The sequence below is a fragment of the Trachemys scripta genome, chromosome 7 (genome assembly GCF_013100865.1).
Source record: "Trachemys scripta elegans isolate TJP31775 chromosome 7, CAS_Tse_1.0, whole genome shotgun sequence".
NCBI lineage: Eukaryota > Metazoa > Chordata > Testudines > Emydidae > Trachemys > Trachemys scripta.
The window spans coordinates 5,417,134-5,437,096 of record NC_048304.1 but is presented as its reverse complement, the minus strand read 5'-3'; the positions used below and the strand labels follow the sequence as shown (position 1 = coordinate 5,437,096).

At 39.0% G+C, this 19,963-nt stretch overlaps 1 protein-coding gene across 3 annotated transcripts in view; it reads right to left on the bottom strand.

The window, feature by feature from the left end:
- Positions 1-19,963, bottom strand: part of ATXN7 (ataxin 7) — a 140,230-nt gene that overhangs the window by 119,839 nt on the left and 428 nt on the right. For 2 of the 3 annotated variants that reach the window (XM_034775579.1, XM_034775581.1), the window contains exon 2: positions 17,034-17,152. The exons of the other annotated variant lie outside the window; for it this stretch is intronic. The gene's annotated coding sequence lies outside the window, so the exon portion shown is untranslated. The remainder of the gene's footprint in view (positions 1-17,033; positions 17,153-19,963) is intronic. 3 annotated transcript variants of the gene reach the window in all.

The window sequence follows — 19,963 nt, the reverse complement described above, 5'->3', positions numbered from 1 at the left end:
CCATAGCGCTGTCTATACCCGAAGTTAGGTCGGTATAATGGCGTCGCTGCAGATTTTTCACACCCCTGAGCGACGTAGTTATACTGATGTAAGTTTGTAGTGTAGACCTGGCCTAAGATATTACAAGGATAACTTTCTTGTTTATGAAGTAATAGTTATATCATGGGCTGCAAGCCTCCTGGCCCAGTAGGGAATAAGCCCAGGTCTACATTAGTGGGGGTCGACCTAAGATACGCAACTTCAGCTACGCGAATAGCGTTGCTGAAGTCGGCGTATCTTAGATTGACTTACCTTGGCCGTGAGGACGGCGGTGAGTCGACCACTGCTGCTCCCCCGTCGACTCCACTTCCGCCTCTCGCGAGCTGGAGTTCTGGAGTCGATGGGGACCGCGATCGGGGATCAATTTTATCGTGTCTACACTAGACACGATAGATCGACCCCCGATAGATCCATCACTACCCGCCGATCTGGTGGCTAGTGAAGACCTGCCCTAAGCAGCTCTCTTCTTCCCTCCAGTGCTGCTGCCTCTGCTGTCATAGCAGTGTTACAGGAAACCACTCAGTGGTGGCTTGGGTGGGAAGGCAGAGATCATATTGGTGGGGATAGGGAGTGAAGGGGAGAAGGTAAAACTTACAGCCTACCATGCCTCAACAGAGAAAGGACAGATAGTAGAATCAAGGGAGGGGACACAAGCTGGAGGGGGGAGTACAGCAAAGATGAAGGAAAGGAATTAATTGTAAGAGGGTTGGAGGAAGTTGTGGAGAGAACCAGGAGGACACTGTAGAGGTAAGTCCCTGGATGTGGACAAAGAGACAGGGTTGAAGGAAATACTTCCCAAATGTCTGAATTCCCCACACCTACAAGAGTATGAGGAAATCCTCCCTCTCCAAAACAAAACGTCATGTATTCCACCACTCCTATTATCCCTCTGTCTACATCTTCTTTATTTATCTGTCTTTCACCAGATGAGCAAAAGTCTTGTCAACACAAAAAGTGGAATATATTTTAGTTTCGAACAACTGTGTAAACAGACTTAGGAAGGAGATGCTGGAATTTTTCTGTTGTAAACACAAACTTACTTCAGTTATCCTGAAGTTTCCCTTTCTGACTCAGAGGGAAAGGGTGCAATGATTCACAGAGTTTTCTTAATTATTTTGCCCATTATTAAAACACTTTTCTTTTTGGCTGTTTCATATTCATAGCTTTTGTGTTTGGTTGGCTGCTTGGTTTTGGAGGTATTCCTATTGTTTCAGGATTCTGCTTCAGTTAGAAGAAGAGAAGCTGAAGTTGTACATTTGTTGCTGTCCAACAGCTTAAAAATTCCAAGTACAAGAGCCAATCAGAGTAAAGAGACTAGCACATTCCAAGAGAAAAAAAAATTACAGTGATCCCTCCAATCTAATTTAGGGATATAGAATATAGGGATTCACATAAAGTACTCAGTGGTTATTGAGAAAAGAACATATAGGGATTACAGTAGTGCCAACCCCAAATGTTCAAAAACCATGAGTCACGCCATCAAAATGATAGATTCATGGTAGAGATTGGCTTAAATATCATGAATTCTTTTAAAAAGTTATATATTTTGCATTTAAAGTGCAGTCAGGTCATGTTTTCAAGCTTTCCTCTGCAACAATGAGGGCTAGAAACTTACTTCTTTTTAAAGTAAAATGATATTCTCATGTATATACCTGGCCCTAGAAGCTAGGCTTATAAGAAACACACTAAATATTGCGAGACTCATGATAAAATCATGATAACTGGCAACACTATGATTATGCAAACCACACACCCAGAACTAGAGAGCAGGGAATTGCATAACTGGGAGCGGGGAAAAACATACAGTTTTACAACATAATAACAGCATTCCAATAGTTTGGTTGAGACAATTCCATTTCAGTAAAACACATGTTGTAGATGAAGAAAACTAAAATATTACTATGATGTTTCTCAATTAATCCAGCTGTTTTAGAGGTTTTGTTTTTTGGTACCACTTTAGAATCTAAGATCAAGAACTCCCTACTGACGTCCGCTCTAACAAAACAAAACACAACACAAAACAAAAATCCCTAGACAAACTTATGTACATGACATTTTATGAACACATATGTGCCATGTTAAAAATCTGAATGAAAAGTTTCCTCATTAAATTAATGTTTAGTTGCTAAATTTTAAACCCCCGAAGACAGCGGTGTCATTGCAGAAATGCTTAACCTTAACACTGATGACACTGATGAACCTTAACACTGATGCAGGGGACTGGAATAGATGACCTCTGAAGGTCCCTTCCAGTCCTACAATTCTAGAACATTTGTGAGATTAGACATGAAATTACACCTCTACCCCGATATAACGCAACCCGATATAACACGAATTCGGATATAACGTGGTAAAGCAGCACTTTGGGGGGGTGGGGCTGTGCACTCCGGTGGATCAAAGCCAGTTCAATATAACGCGGTAAGATTTTTTGGCTCCCGAGGACAGTGTTATATCTGGGTAGAGGTGTAGTGCCACAAATCTGTTTTTAAAAAGCTCAGTATTTGTATTTTATGAAATATATTCAAAAGGGCCCCAGTTTAGCAAAGTTCTTAAATATGTGAGTCGTCCCCCTGAAGTTAATAGGTCTACTCATGTGCTTAACAATAGATACATACTTAAGTACTTTGCTGAATCACAGCAAAAAGGCCAAAAACACGATAAAACATTTAACAGCTAACTTCTAAATGCTACTCTCAATCTAGTGAAGCAATTTAATATGGCATTTAAAATTTTGTTATTGACCAAATTGGCTACTCACGAAAAGTATTAGCGGAAGAGACTTCTAGTTAATCTCTCTCCTCAAAATAATAAATAAATAATAATTTGCAATTTAACTTCATTTAATTATATGTCAATTATTCTTGCCAAATGGTATATTCCAACAATACTTCCAATCTGTATAAGTACCTGTTAATACCTTGTGCAGTTACTGCAATTATTTCCTAACATCAGAATCACGGCTATTAGTCTCATATGAGGAAAATAGTTCACTAGTTTCATTCTTCTTTTGTTCATGGTCAAACACACTGGTAATGAAGCATTATAAAAACACTGCAAACTTCTTTACAGCTTTATCATTGTTGTAGCAGATATACCAGTTTAATGTTATTCAGTACACTTCCTATTGACTGTTACTCCCACCAAGACATGAACACATGCCAAAGGCTGATACATTCACAGATAAAGTGGAATTAAATGGGATTAAGAAACTCACTGTTCATACGGTTAGCTATTTATGAACCAAATGATCTAACTGTAGTCTTTTGAAATCAACTATTTCTATCCCCTGCTCATGTGCAACCACTATAATAGCTGTTCACAGAGAAATATACTCACACCACAGTTCTTCCCCACAAGGCACTGCATGAAGCCTCTTACGTTTCTCAAGCAGAAATGACAGATTTACAATTGAACGGGATATAAAAGAGTGCAGTGATATCTAAACAAAGAGGAGGGCAGGTACTCTTAACAAGACACAGAACTTAGAGGATAAGGTGTCAAAAATAAGATGCTTAGGGATACACAATCATTCTTGATGTTGCTTTGATGGTCCCTCCCCCACTGACAGCTAGAATTCAATTGTTGCATTTCACCCCCTTCCCTGATCTGGTAAATTTCTGAAGCATGAGCAGTTATAATACTACTCCACTGGAATCAAGGAGACAAAAAGGGAATCAGTCTCCTCAGTCACTGCCCTCCTCCCCATAATTCACCCTTCTATTTTACCCTGAAATGACGGACAACTCCATGGGCATTTCCCCACCATTAAAAAGAAAAAAAGTGGAGCTTCTAGAAAGGCAAGATAAAGAAGAGAGTACATAAATGAGGCAGAGGAATTGTAATAGAAGATGTATTAGGCCAACAGTCCTAAAGCATGTAGGTGTTAGGAGAGTTCCAGGCCCTGGATGAATATAAATAGAAAAAGCACATTTTTCTTAAAATCTAGTCCATGATCTTCTCTACCTCCAATACACATACACACATCCATAAACACAATTTGTTCTTCTCCTTTTAAATTTTTCAGTGTGTCCTTAGACTGTATTTTTGAGAATCCATAAATAAAATCATTTTCCTACCAGAAATATTTGATATAAAATAACAGCAGAATAGCAGGATAAAACCAGGTGACAGAGCCAACATAGTGGCTATCCCTCTGGTCCTCCATCCAGCACAGGGGGATGGCCAAAAAGAAGAGATCATAGCCATAGGACTGCTACAGTCAGCTGAACCTTGTCTGGCACAATTTCCAAATGGAGCAAATGAAAGCAGCCCTGTTGCAATCCTAGGAGCGGCTTGGTGTGTCAAGGTCTAGATGTAACTTACAGCCCTCTGTATATCCCCAATCTCCCAGAACTGTGCCAGCCACAAAACAAACAGTCCTAAGGATCTGGAGCAAAGTTTATTTTAAAAAAATGGAACAGCAAGTGTATAAATAATTAAAAATGGAAATATGGGATAAAATAATGTTCAAAAGAAAACATGGAAGACCATGATTAAATATAAAAAACAGAAAAATGTAAAAGGCAAGAGATACAGTACAGACCCATTTATGCGCGACTCCACTTAAAGCGCGGTAGCGCCATGCCTCCCAGTTCTACCTATTTAACACGCGAGACTTGTTAACAGGCGGTACAAGAACTTGCTATGTAGCACTACAGATTTGCTCACCAACTCACTAACATAGAAATCGACAGGAAGTGCGGCGCGGAAACGTGTTGTACATCTTTACTGATATTGGTAAAGACGTATCACGCACACTTAGTCACTGTCATGCTAGAGAGAAATATAATATATAGTACACTAACTCCTCACTTTAAGTCGTCCAGGTTAACACTGTTTCGTTGTTACATTGCTGATCAATTAGGGAACATGCTCATTTAAAGTTGTGCAATGCTCCACTCTTACGTTGTTTGGCTGCCTGCTTTCTCCACAGCTGGCAGCCTCCATACGCCCCCCCTCCTCCCTCCAGCGCCTCCTGCCCGCCGGCAGACCCCATAGATCAGCGCCTTCCCCCTCCTCCCCCACCTCCTGCCCACGGCAATCAGCTGGCTTGCGGCGTTTTAGAGGCAGGAGGGAGGAGCGAGGACTCGGCGCACGCCTCCCACCTCCCTCCCGAATGCGGCAATCAGCTGGCTTGCGGTGTTTAGAAGGGAGGGGAGGGAGAGAGGAGGATCCAGGATGCAGTGTGTGAAGTAAAGCGGGAGGAGGTGGGGGGAGAGAAGAGGCAGGTCAAGGGTGGGGGCTTGGGTGAAGAGGTGGAGTGGGCGGGCTGAGGGTTGAGCCCCACGACCCTGGTGCTTGCAGAGTAGGGGAAGCTGCCCTGGAACCTAACCCCCACATTTACATGAATTCTTATGGGGAAATTGGATTCGCTTAACATTGTTTCACTTAAAGTTGCATTTTTCAGGAACATAACAACAACGTTAAGTGAGGAGTTACTGTAGTCATATAGTCATATATACAAACACACACACACTCTCTACATTAGAATATTTTAACCGTAGGCCTAATATAATGGCAGAGGGCAAGCGTCAGCGTTCCTATACTGTAGAAGAAAAGCTAGCTGCAATAGATAAAGTAAATAGCGGAGAAACTCAGGCCAAAGTTTCAAAAGAAAGATATTGGGATTGCCGAATCTACTCTCCGAGGATGGCTAAAAAACAAATCAAAACTGAATGGCTTTGTACAAAATATCGATTCTGCTGCGGGGCTTAAGCAAAAACGTGTGCGCTATTCAGCAAAACCCTCAATAGACAAAGCCATGCACACGTGGTTTGCTCAGGACAGGCTGAAAGGAATGCCGCTAAGTGGGCCAATTCTTCAAGCCCAAGCGACAAAATTTGGAAATTTAACAGGGGATGAATCATTCCAAGCCAGCAAGGGGTTTATAAGTCGTTTTTAAAAGTGTCATGGCATAGCGCAGGTATCGGTTTCTGGAGAAAGCCGATCAGCGGATGAATCGGCCGCGAATGCGTTTCCCGCCGAGTTAAAAATCTATTTTACAAAATGAAGACTACCACGAAGAACAATTTTATAATTGTGATGAAACAGCTTTATTTGCAAAACTGCTACCTGATAAGACTTTAGCCTTTAATTACAAGACACAGAAAACAACTGGATTTAAAAAGATAAAAGATCATGTGATTCTTCTTTTTTGTAATAATAAGACGGGTAGCCATAAGCTTGCCCCTCTTCTCGTTGGCCGTTTTCATAACCTCGCTGCTTTAATCACCTCAATAGAGCCAAACTGCCAGTAATATACGCTAACAGCAAAAATGCTTGGATGACGAGACACATTTTTGACGACTGGTTCCACAACAGCTTTGTTCCAGCTGTTCGTAAGCATCTGCGGTCGAAGAAACTCGAAGCCAAAGCACTTTTGCTACTTGACAATTGTCCAGCCCATCCTCCAGCCAAATCACTGGTATCAAGCGATGGAAAAATTCGACTGCTATATCTACCATTCAACACAACATCAAAAATTCAACCTTAAGACCAGGGCATTATTCAGAATTTTAAAAACAATTATCAACGGGAGCTGATTTCGGCGATCGTGTCATGCACGTCTTCAGGCATTTCCGAATTCCTGAAACAGTTAAACATGAAGGAAATTATTTATTTAGTTAAAAAAGCTTGAGATGGAGTAAAACAAAAGTCCTTTGAAAATTGCTGGATGAAGGCTCTCGGTGATGACTTTTCTGTCAAAGACGGCTCAGACTCGGAAAACTCCAGCAGTGGCGCTGATTCAGAGCCAGACTTTGAAGGATTTTCGGAAGAAGACGTCCTACAAACACGCACGCAAACAAAAGAGGATAAAGGTAAACTTCTCTTTCAAATGATAAAAGATTTTAGTTTGGATACGTCGCCGGAAATCATTACCGAGTGGCTGGAGATGGATGAAGACTGTCCAACTTCAGAATTTCTGTCCGAGGAAGAAATATTAACGGGCTGCGAGACTACGCTGGACCGTGAGAATTCTAATAATGCAGGCCTAAATGACGATGACGACGAAGACAAGGATGTCGTTGAAAAGGTCAAAATTTCTCCCACAGAAGCCCTTAGTGCTATAGAAACTGTTGTAAGATGTATGGAGGAGCAAAATACGGAAAATATCGAAATCATTCATCTGCGGCGAATAACAGACTTCATAAGAAAGAAAAAAAAAGTGAGCCAAAATGAGCAGAAAATAACGACTTTTTTTTCTAAGTGAATCAGACACTTTTTTCAGCACGGCCCTCTTAACCCACGCACCGTTAACATGCAGTCGTGACAGCTTGACTCCTGACATCCGCACGTAAACGGGTCTGTATTGTAATAACTTTAAAAACAATACAGGCAAAGGTTAAATATAAATATATAGATAAAAGACATATATACCCATTTTACAGATAGAAAACCAGAAGCACAAAAGGTGACATGATTTGCAGCAGGCCAATGGCAGTGCCAGAACACTGCCTCCCACACAAAATTTAAAAAGAGACAAGGAAAAGGTTAAAATACAAAACAAGGAACACTAGCCTAGGATTAACAGTAAAAACAGAGGCAGTGGAGATTAGCTATGTGGTACAGCAACAAAAAATAGTAATTTATAATAGGTATTTTTCTCCTAAAGAAAACAACTAAACCTAGTGATGTGTGCAAACATCACTCTGATCACTTTGCTTGTATATGGTTTCCCTTTTTCCATTCCCTTTGGCCCTTATCCTGCAAGCTGCTCCACAAAGGCAGATCTCTGTACTCATACAAAACAGTAGGAGGGCTGCACAGTGATTCACATGCAGAGAGGAGTTCACAGGACTGGGACCTTCACCTTTTCATTTATTTTTAGACTATAAGCTCTTTGGGCCAGAAACTGTTTCTATTTATATATTTGTACAACACCTAGCACAATGGAGCTTCGATCCTGATTGGGGCCTTCGGGCGTTACTGCAATATAAATATTAACCAATAATAATAAAACAAAACTTTGTTTCCTCAGCTCTGTCAATGCATGCAGACACTTGCTCTACATGCCTGCAGCTAATTAATATTTGATACCAAATCTTGAAGAGGCAGGGCAATCTGGCCAGTCAGTTTCACAAGAGTAGAAATGAGACAGTGTGTACAGGCCTGCTAAACATAGGGAATCCTTCTAATGGCGTTTACCTTCCAGTTGCAGTCTAATGCCACTAAACGCTTTGGAAAGAAAACCAGAGAAGCACCTATCTCAGATTTATTAGAAGTTGTAAATATAAGAACAGTTACATATGTATAATTCTTTGTCTAAGAAGATTTTAAAAGTTCATCAGGGATGCTACCAACATATCAAATTCAAAACCAGACCAATCTTAACATTGTTATAATCTAGATGGAAAAAATGTCCCGATTTTATGGGGTCCATTCTCCCAACAATGTTCTGTATTTACATGCAAAAGTAATCAAAACCATATCATACTCCTATCACTTAAAAAATTCAGCAGTTTTCTGGACAAGATAATAAAATTGTCATTATGGTGTGAGCCCAAATATAAAAAGGAGTTTCCCTAAAGCAAAACTATGAACATTCCTTCTGACATCACTGATGATGCTGGCTGATGCACAGGGAAGAGCTGGTAAGGCACAAGAAACAAGAGAAAATGTTTATGAAGTGGAAAAGGTAACCAAGAATAAAAGAAGAAATTTAATTTGAAAGCTTCAAAGTTATTTGCAAGGCATAATCAGAAAAAGTGTATATAAAATGAAGCTGATGCATCTTTTTTAATTTTGTAAAATTCTTTACGAATAGTATAGGGAAGAGTTCTCTCTCAACATCTATTTATAAAACACAATCCTCCAATATAACATAATTGTATAGGCTATTGTGTATGACGAGGACTTTAAAAGCAATGAACTACTGTTACAGCTAGAATATGTATATACGTTTTCATTTTCAAATTTTCAATTGTTTATAAATAAACATTAAGTTAATTATTCAAATCTTGATCTTTAGGTCCAGTGGTTACAGAAAAACACTGTCTAACAAATTCTTTGTTATGAAGAAAAATGTCTGGAAGGCTGCTTCACTTGGCCATCAGGAGAACTGATCTCAAAATTTCAGACAGCTCTTCTCTGCTTTCTCATCTTAAAACAATGATAGCACTGCAGATCATGAATCCCCCAGCACAATTAAGTAGTACAAATATTACCTAAGGAGTAAGCCTTCTCTAAATATACTGAGTAACAACATGTTTTCCTACTTCTGTAGACACCTGAAAAGAATCCTGCACACTTTGAAATCTATTACTCCATTTCAGTCTTTGACTCTGCCATGGTCTCGTTGTTGACCATAACAGTCAGCTTTGAATCTCAACAACAGATACAGGAGGTTACACTAACTAGAGCTGCTTTTTATTATCACTTCCCAAGCAATGAAAGACATTCAGATTGTGCTAAGAAGAGCACTGTGTGTATTGCCACTATATCAGAAATCTATACAGACAATTGAGTGTGTGTCTACTTGTAACCACTGTGTTCTTTTGGTAGCCTGTTAGTGAAGGAATCAGTGAGTTCCTTACACAACTGTGGTTCAAGAGATTCCATGGTATATCCAACACATCTTAAGAAAAATGTTGCAAGTCTGGGTTCTGCAAATGTGGTTTGATTCTGCAAAACATGTCTACTACCAATCTTCATATTTTTGCCATAATTATGACATTAACAAGACTCCATTACATATTTCAAAATGTTCAATCCTTACAAACATTGATAATTTCTCCATTACAGGGATGCCAACTAAGTCACACTTTTGATTTTTTTTAAACCTACTACTGTTAAAAGCAACATCTAAGGCCCTGATCCTGCAATCCCTCATGTATTTGTTTAACTTCCCTATGTCCCAATGGAACGTCTCATCATAGTAAGGTTAAATGCACACATTAGTGTTTACAGGATCAGGGACCAAGATTTCTAGAACTTCAACATTTAAAAAGTATTTTCTCCATTTTTTTCATTTGACAGCATTTTGTGTACAGTCACTTTCACCTGTTTGTGTGAGTCTTTCACATAGTAACAGGGAAGGTTTTTTTTAAAATAGGAAAATTAAGTGGAAGACTGAAATTAAATAAATAAATTGGATAGGGGGGTTCAGGGTCAAATTATTGCCTGTAACTACTTTTAACTAATTAAGAAGATATATTTAGATTTCAAGTTGATTGCATCACCTTAAATAATTCTCATGAAGCAAGAGCACAGATTTATTTCATGTTATTTGTATTGTTCAGCACTAGCCTAACTTTACATATTGTCAACCTATAGGCAGGACTTAGAGATGAAAAAAATCACTAAATAAACATAACTGCCAAAGCAATGTAAGAGTGTGAAACAGAAGTGAAAATATTTACAATAAACCACAAAGTCACAGATGCATATTTGTGTCGATTCTTAATATAGTTTTGTTTTGCTTTCAGCTCTTACAGGTCAGCCTTTATTCATTCAAGTGTTAAAATCAAATTTCTGTCCCCTTCTTTGTTTTTTAAATCAGTTCAATTATTTCTTTAAGGACAAAAAGATCTTTCAGACATCTGGTTCTCAGCCTCTTCCACATCACATTTTAAAGAAACAAAATGTTTGTTTATACCCGTACTCTACTAAAACATTTGTATAACAAAAATGCTCTTAAGTCTTCTGTAAGCCCTTAATACAGGAAAAAGGATGAATATGACACACTGGGGCTTAATCTTCAAAGTGTGTGTCCAAACGGGGCCTAACTAGTATGTACAATTACCATGATGGCATGTACATATAACCAATTAGCTACAGAACTAGTCATTTGCTATCATGGTCATTGAATTTGCAAATTAGATCCTCGCACGCTCATGCACTTTTGCAACTAAGACCCTTTACATCAGGCTTCTTTTCTGCTAGTTTGTACAGTAATTTTTTCTGTTTTATTTATATTCACCCGTAAACTACAGCTTTCAAAGTAGATTCTCTTTTATTCAACTTTTTGGTTTCTTATTGGACTACACTTTTAAAGCCAAATTCTGGTCTCAGATATGCATGTAAAAAACCACCCATCAAAGTCGATAAGAGATGTGGACACGTATCTTGTGGCAGAAACTGATCTTTCTATTGAATGGGCTGCTGCAGTTCATTCACACTTTTCTCTCATATCGGTAACAGCCAACTTGCTGCTATGGAATATATATTGCTAGTGGCCTGCCACGTCTGTCTTAGGTGTAGCCAGATATTCCTGCTATGGGATACCCTGCTGGTAGTCTCTCTCAATCTCTCCTGTTGAAGCCATTCTACTTTGTATTAAATATTTAAATAGGTACTGGGCCAGAGAGAGATGGGAATGACTCTACAGACCAATGGTCAGGGCACTCACCTGAGAGGTGGGAAACTCCTGTTCAAATCCCTTCTCTCCATCTGGTAGAGGGGAGAATTGAACTGGGCTCTCTCATTTCACAGGTGAGTACCATAACTAGGCTAAAGGTTATACTAGGCTAAAGGTCCTTCTCCTCTCCCCAGCCCATTTTCTGCTGAGTTAGGTGTGCTTAGAGCATGCGAGATAGGCAGGGCAACACCTGTCTTCACCTGATGTACGGATCATCTGGGGCTTTGGTGTGGGATAGAGGTCTGGGCACCTACCTGATGCAGCAGTATACATGGCTAGAAACAGAAAGTTAGGCTCCTAGGTGACTTTCACAGCAGAAATATAGTCGTTGAGTGAGTTTAGGTGCCTATGGGGTTAGACAGCAGCTGAATAAGGTTTTTCATGATTGCAGTGGAGCCAAAATCTGGGTTTTAGGGGCACAAGTCCCTTTGTGGATTTGGGCCTTACACACGTAAGTACTCTCATTCACTACTCACATGTGCAAGTTCAGTATGTGCACAAGTGCTTGCAGGGTTGGGGCTTAAGTGAGCAAATGCGGTGACTGAAAATCTGGGGATCGCATTCACTCCAAAGTCCAGAAACTGGAGTGAGGGACTAAGACGTGGTGGCAAAAAAAAAGACACAACCTACATGAGGACAGGAATACAAGTAATTAGTTAAAAGCAAGCATCACCCAAAAAGTAGGCAGCAATGACAACATTGGTGAGGAAGTATGTAGATCAGCACCTCTGCTAAAAAATTCCAGCTGGTATAATTCCAGTGAAGCCCAACCAGGTATTAAAACTGCTATCCCCTTTCACCCAAATGAAAACCTTACACATGACAACCCAGAACCACCACCATCTGCCCTCAGCTGGGATTTATTTTCCTTTAGATCCAAGGAATCTAGCTGCTGCAGTATAAATAACTGATGTAACTTACACCTCCCTTCACAAGCATAATTGAACTGGCCTTATATGTCCTCTGAGAGAAGCCAAATTACCTTCTCTTGGTCCGTCAATATACAATGCTTTTTAAATACTGGGTTAATCCATTTGCTATAAACATAGGTATAAGAGTGATATTTTAGCAGGCATTTAGGTAGATTCTACCTTTGGCCCATTCCTCAGTGAAAAGTCATGGCTTGAGGAGTTTCTATGTATTTTAGGATTTTATGCTGCTGTCTATCACCACAGTATCTGAGCATTTTCACTGCAGTAGTGGAGAGCCTTACAATAAGGTATTTCCATACAGCGAGTAAAGCAGCAAAACATGAACTGTGTGTGGATGCTGCCACGACTCTCACTTTATTTAGGCTGAAGCTTAAATGCTGAAACAATTTTAGAAGTCAAGATACTGCAGCATGGCATGCCCCATCATGTTTTAGGAGAATTGTAAAGTGACTCTTCATAACTATTACCAAAAAAATTACAATTATTTTATTAATAATAATTATATCTAGGTATTATATAGTGCTTTTCAACTGCAGACCTCAAGGTGCTTTACTTCTATTTAAAATTATCTTTTTATTAACACAGATTCAATATATTCTTCCTTAATGTTCTGAAGACTAGGGTCTTTATTCCATCCTCCTCCCACATCATCTAGATTTCCCTTGTTATGCTGAAAGATTTGTTTTAATCTTCTGGGTTTCCTTTTACTGCTGTGAGATTTTTTTTTTAAATATCTTGTATTAAATATTTAAAAGCTGACTCAGAAGTTACGCCATAGCTCTAATTCAGCTTTCTTAAACAGATACTGAGTCAGAGAATCTGGCCACATGATGAATGAAGCACTGTTCAGAGCCACAAGCAGTAGCTGCTTTCTGAAGGGGTAATGGCTGTTTTACCTGCATATCTTTTCACAAAATTCCCTCAGCAGTATCAACACTTATTTATTTAGATATTTCAAATGTGATAATCATAACTCCTAGTATATGTACTATATTTAAAATTATCAATGGACAAAAACATTTACAAACAGGCTCAGTGCCAACAAAGGATTCTTCCCGTGTCTTGAAGGCCACCAAACTCATGAACTGAGAGACTCAGGGAGGAGAAGTAAACTGCAGAACTGTGACCCCACATTGAAAACACATATCCATGGTTTCCCTTCCAGTAAATCAATGGGCTTACTGGCTAGAGCACCATGACTGATCACAACTGCCACAGAATTACAAAAGAAAGAAATTATCTCAAAGATCACTGGGGCAGGGGCATAAACCAGTTAGTATTTTATAGGCCACCCAAACACTTTAAACTTCACCCACAATCCAACTGACAGACAGTGCAGATCATGGAACACATATGCAATGTGCTATTAAGGAAAATCTCCCTTAATAATGGTCAGGCAGTTATATTCTATACTGGCAGTAATATCCAGATAGTTTGAAGGCCTAGCCCCATGTAGTCCACAGTTCAGTAATCTCACTTTGAGAGGACAATGGTGACCATAGTCTCAAAGGTCCCAACTGTCTTGCAAGCACAATCAGAGGTAAGATACTGCAAGTGTGCCATTTCTACCTGTTGGTTCTCCCACTTTTTAAACATTATCTCTGTTTTATCCAGGTTGATCTCCATCATCTAGTCCTCATCCACATCCTAATCTCAGTTAGCCCCTTATTTGACATGTGTGAACTGAATGTTTTCAACAGCTAGAATCAAAAGGGCAACTCATCACATTACAAGCCCGACTGTGCAATTTCTGAGTACCCAAACTTCCACTGTCTTAGAGGTTCAACTTTGGTTTGACAAGTATAAATAAATGACCGACCATCTTAAATTTATACAGTAATTAATCTCAAAACTCTGTAAAGTAAATATTAAAGAGGATCCCACATATTATATCTGGTAAGATGTGACAGTATTCCTGAGAAAAGATCTGAGAGAAGAAATTATCAAAAATGCCATCAGTGAATAACATAAGGAACAAGATCCTATCAGTAGGAAAAGTTACTTATAAATAAAATACTATAAAATACTATTCCTCTCATAAAGTGAGAAAAATAAATTCACGTCCCCCCTGAATTCTTGTGACATATGGCTTCTGACGGCATAAACAATTAATTAATGTTGGGTAAGTGATGTAGCCAATCTATCACGGCACCATCAGCCAGAGACATCAAGTGCATCAACCCACCATTATGATGATAAAGGGAGCAGTTCAAGGAAAAGCAAGCTGTTTGTTCTTGAGCTCCACAGAGGCAGGACAGGGAGTTCAAGACGAACCAAGGGTAAAGATATGAGTTAAACTGTGGTCACGGGCAGTTTATCCTGTTGTAACAAAGAAGGATCTTTCAGTTCATATGGCTGTTGTGAAGGGCATGCAAGAGCTGAATGAGCCATCATTAGAGAAGGACCAGTGGCAATATCAAATATCTAGCAAAACTTGCAGGTAATATCTGAGGATACAACGTACAGCTTCCAGGATTTTAATTAAGCCAAAATGTTACTACCAAAAATTTCAAATGTAATGATATATTTGCTTCTGCCAGAAACAAAGGTGAAGACCAATGAACTTTGTATGACGCTGTAGCCCAGAACTCTGTAGGATTTGCATTATTATCTGATAATGGACATTTTTCAAGCATGATATTAAGTACATTTTTTAATCAATCATCGTAACACAGATAACAGGCCAAAAACCTGACTACTACATGGTTAATAAAGCATTGAATTATTATTTTGTATTAGTAGTCTTATAGTAGTGCCAAGCTTTGTACCCTCTCCCTCACTTCTATCCCCCTATTCTGTAAAAATATCCCAGCATGAGGCCTGCACAAATGCTGGAGTCCCTGCAAGCAAACCTATCTGCATCCATACTGCATCCATCCATTTCTAATAAATGGTGGACTGCTAAGTATGTAAAGCCGCGGCGATTGTTACCCAACTTAAGGAATATTGTGGTATAAAAGATCCTATTCTACTTAGTAAAAATGCTCCATAGCAGATGGCTGTCCAGTACTATAAATTGTGGTCTTTAAGACATGAAAATTCCAACGAACAAAGCTTTTTGTTCCATTGGTATCTGTGTACAGCTACAACGCTAATATACTATTGAAAAGGGCAGGAAAGAATCAAGTACTAGTGTCTAATTTTGTAGGGGTTTCTTTTGTGAGTGTGTCCTTTATGGCCATAATTGTGCTGTTAGAGTTGCTTTACCTGTTTTGCAGGATTTCTTAAGTATTTGTTTTAATAAATTTGTTAGCTTTATCTTTGGTATTCTTGAAGTGTTTTTCCCTTGAAGCATTTACAATGATCACACCTGTGGGACCTGCTTTTCTTTTTCTCGTTCCATGATCATATAAAATCATGTGTTAGGTATATCAATTAATGATAAAAGTTTCAATAATAATGCACAAAAGCAGAAGTGTTCAAAATATTTTTGTTCTGTATTTCAAAAGAAGCTGGATGAGTGGACTTGTAGGCTCAAAAAGTTTTACAGGGTTTTGTTTTTGAGGGCAGGTTTTTTGTACATAATTCTACATTCGTAACTTCAACTTTCATGACAAAGAGATTGCACTACAGTACTATGGGGGAATTGAAAAATACTATTTCTTTTGTTTTTTTACAGTGCAAATATTTGTAATAAAAAAAGTATGAAGAGAGCACTGTACATTTTGTATTCTGTGTTGTAATTGAAATCAATATTTCAAAATGTAGAAAACATCAAAAAATATTTAAATAAATGGTATTCTATTAATGTTTAACAGTGCAATTAATTTCACGATTAATTTCGATTAATTTATTTAATGACACGATTAATCGTGATTTTTTTAATCGCTTGACAGCCCTACTTGCAACCAATTAATTAGATTTCTCAAAGTAATTATTAATGAGGAATCATAACTGAACTAGTGTGAATCTAGTTGTGTCCTGCAACAATCTGTTTTTGCCCTACTGCTGTTCGGTATCTTTATCAATAAGCTGGAAGAAAATATAAAATTATTGCTGGTAGAGTTTCCAGAGGACACAAAGAATAGTAGAGTGATAAATAATGATAAGCACAAGTCAGTTCTAGAGAGTAATCTGGACCGCATGGTAAATTGGGCTCATTCAAACAACATGCATTTTAATACAGCCAAAAGTAAATCATAAACACAGGAACAAGAATGTAGGTCACACTTTCAGGATGAAGGACTCTATTCCAGAAAGCAGTGATTCTAAAAAGGGATCATGCTGGCTAACCAAGTGAACATGAGTTCCCTGGGCAAGGCTGTGGCTAAAAGGGGTAATGCAATCTTTGGATGTATAAAATGGAAAATATCAAGTAAGAGTAGATATATGGTATTGCCTCTGTATATAGCATTGGTGAGACCATTATTACTCTATCCAGTTCTGGAGTCTTCATTTCAAAAAAAGATGTTAGAAAATTGAAAATGTTTCAGAAAAGAGCTATAAGAATTATGAGAGTTTTGAAATCCTGCCTTTCAGAGACCTAAGAAACTCAATCTTTAGCTTATCAAACAGAAGGTTTAGAAGTGTCTTGATCACAGTTTATTAGTACCCACATGGGGAGGACATTTCATTTAGCAGGAAGTTCTTCAATCTATCAAGATCCAATGGATGAAAACTGAAACTAGACAAATTCAGACTGGAAATAAGGTGATTTTTTTTTTTTTTTTAAACAGTGAGGATAATTAACCATTAGTACAACTTACCAAGGGATGTAGTGGATCTCCATCACTCGAAGTCTTTAAATCCAGAGACTGGATATCTTTCTAAAAGACATACTCTAGTTCAACCAGAAGATAGGAACCTGAGACAGGAGTCACTTGGCCTGTGTTATGCGGGAGATCAGATTAGATCATCATAATGCTCTCTTCTAGCCTTAAAATCTATGAAGTAGTTAAAAAGATTTAAATAGCATTTAAAATCCTGCATTTTTATTAAACAAAAAACATTGATAGTGTAGATGTATTGATATAATTTATGATGGGGATTCAATAAACAGCAGCAGATAAGATCTAAACCTTAGCCTCATTTAAGAATAGAGCTAGAATTACTGACATTTTCTTTTAAATCAAAGTGCTGTTAAAGCGTGAGACAAAGACAGAAAACAGAGGGCGCATTCTAGAACCCTGAAATGTTCTAAATTCAGTGACACATATGAAGACAAGAGTCACACAAACATCATTAAACAATGTGAACTATTCAGATGATTTGCTGGATTCTAAATTAACTTTAACCAATAAAGAAAAGTATCTAGATATCACTGTGAAGAGTTCAGTGAAAACATCTGCTAAATGGACAGAGGTGATCAAAAAACAAAAAGTGCTTACACTGGATAAAGAAAGTGATAAAAAGTAATACAAAAATAATATAATGGCATTATATAAATTGGTTGTAATTCTTCAACTGAAATACAGTATTCAATTCTGATCACTTCATTCCAAAAAGGACATAGCAGAAATAGAAAGAGTCCAGAGAAGGGATACAGAAATTATTACAGTCATGGAAGGACTGAGGAGAGTTTAAAATGTTTAAGATAATATAGATTACAGAGGAAATGAAGAAGGGGGGATAGATAGAGGTATATAAAATAATGAACAGTTTAGAGAAGTTTAATCAGGCACTCTTATCTATCCTTTCTCATAATACTAGAACAAGATCAGGGTGATAGGTGCCTTAAAAAACAAAGCAGACAGTTTAACTAGAGGCAGCCAATGAAATTAAATGGCAACAAATGCAAAACTGATCAAAGGAAGTGCTTTTTTTAACCACACAAAATTAACCAGTGAACTCATTGCCATGAAGTATTATTGAGGCCCAGAACTAGCCCAATTTAAAAAAAGGATTAGATACTTATATGAATAATAAGACCATCCACAATTACATAAAATAATATAGAAAATTTAAGAGATTGAAATGACTTATCTATGCAGATTTCCTCTGCTATCACTCATCATTGTAATATCTCATAACCTAAACTCATGCTTCAAGATGTAAACCAACCACTAATTACCTAGGATTAGGAAGAAACCAATTGCCAATTATGGGGATTCTTGTACCTTCCATTGAAGAATCTGTTGCTAGACACTATAAAAACAAGATACTGAACTAAATAGGCACTTCCCTGATTTGGCATGGCAATTCCTATGTACCTATTAAAGGCCAGTCTCAGGAGCAAAAATGAATCCTTAAGCAAGTTCACCTTTAAACCAGGAAACTGCAAAACATTACAGCGCACACACACTTCACTGTTTCTGATATCAATTTTCAAAACACTACAAAACATCTTTCAACCATGTCAAAACAAAAGACTGACCCTGGTGAGAAAAACAAATGTTTTGAGCATAAAAAAAACCCATCAAGCATATAAGTTTTTTAACACATCATGATCAAAATGAAAAGAGAAAACTATGGGGGAAAAAACCCTGTGCATTAGACCATCCAGACAAAGCCCACTAAAACTGTTGAAACACGTGTGTTTGTTAAAATATACCACATTAACAGTGTCACTTGCTACAGTTCACTATGCTATTGCTGCAATGTCAGAGCCTGTGTTTCCACATGCTAAAGCTCACCATATGGCATCAACAAAACCCTAACCTCTCCATCCCCTTGATCTCTCTCCTCTATGTTTTTGCTGGAACCTAGCTTGGGTCTGAAGGGAGCTGCTCTACAGAGCAATGAGGCCCTGCCAGCCATGCTAAAACAAGAGATGGCTTCTGCTTTGGTGTGAACATCTTTAGTGTGGGCATTCTGTTCCCACTGCAAACTGATACTTAGCTGGTCAGTAAAAGGGTACGCAAAGTGCTGGAGACAGCACCAGTCGGTGGGTGAGCAGCTATCTCAGAAACCCTGGCTTCAGTAGGGCCAGCTGGGACCCTGAATGGAGAATCCTTCCAGATTTAGATGTCTGGTCCTTCTTGGCACAGGCAGGGGGAAGATTATTATTGTTGATACCATATTACGTTATAAAATTAACATTGACACTATGGGGCACTACCTGCTCAGAGATGAGAACAGGGTCCAATGTGGGTACTGACCATGTGATCTCAATGAGCTAAGAGAGGATCATTCACACCCAACCAGGAATTAGAAGTTGTAGGGGTGGCGCAAATACAAGGGCGACAGTGGTAAGGGATACGGGTAGCGATGAGTAAAACAGCAGCAAAGGTGATGAGGGAAACAATGGCCTGGGCAGCCAGGAGACAGGAAATGGGGTGAGAGCTGGGACAGTCCTAGAGAGACGATGGTCATGCCAATGCCAATGGAAAGAGTGGAACTGGTGGGGACGGTGACATGGGGAATAACGGAAACGATCACCTCCAGGGGAATGATGGGAAAGGCAACTGTGATGAGGGAAATGGCAGCAGCAACAACATGGGAAACGATGGCAAAAGCAACCCCGAGGCAGAAAATCATGGTGGTACCAGGGACACGAGGCCAACAAGGGAGGCCAGGGGGACCGTGCGCAGGACACGATGTCAATGCCACAGGTGAAGGCCAGGACGGCACCCAGAACACGAGGCCGACGCCGAGGGAGACGGTTGGGACGGGGCAAGGAACCCGACGCCGAGGGGGGCCGACACCCGGGACACGACGCCAACGCTGGGACCAAGGGGGACGGCGCCAGGGACGCGAC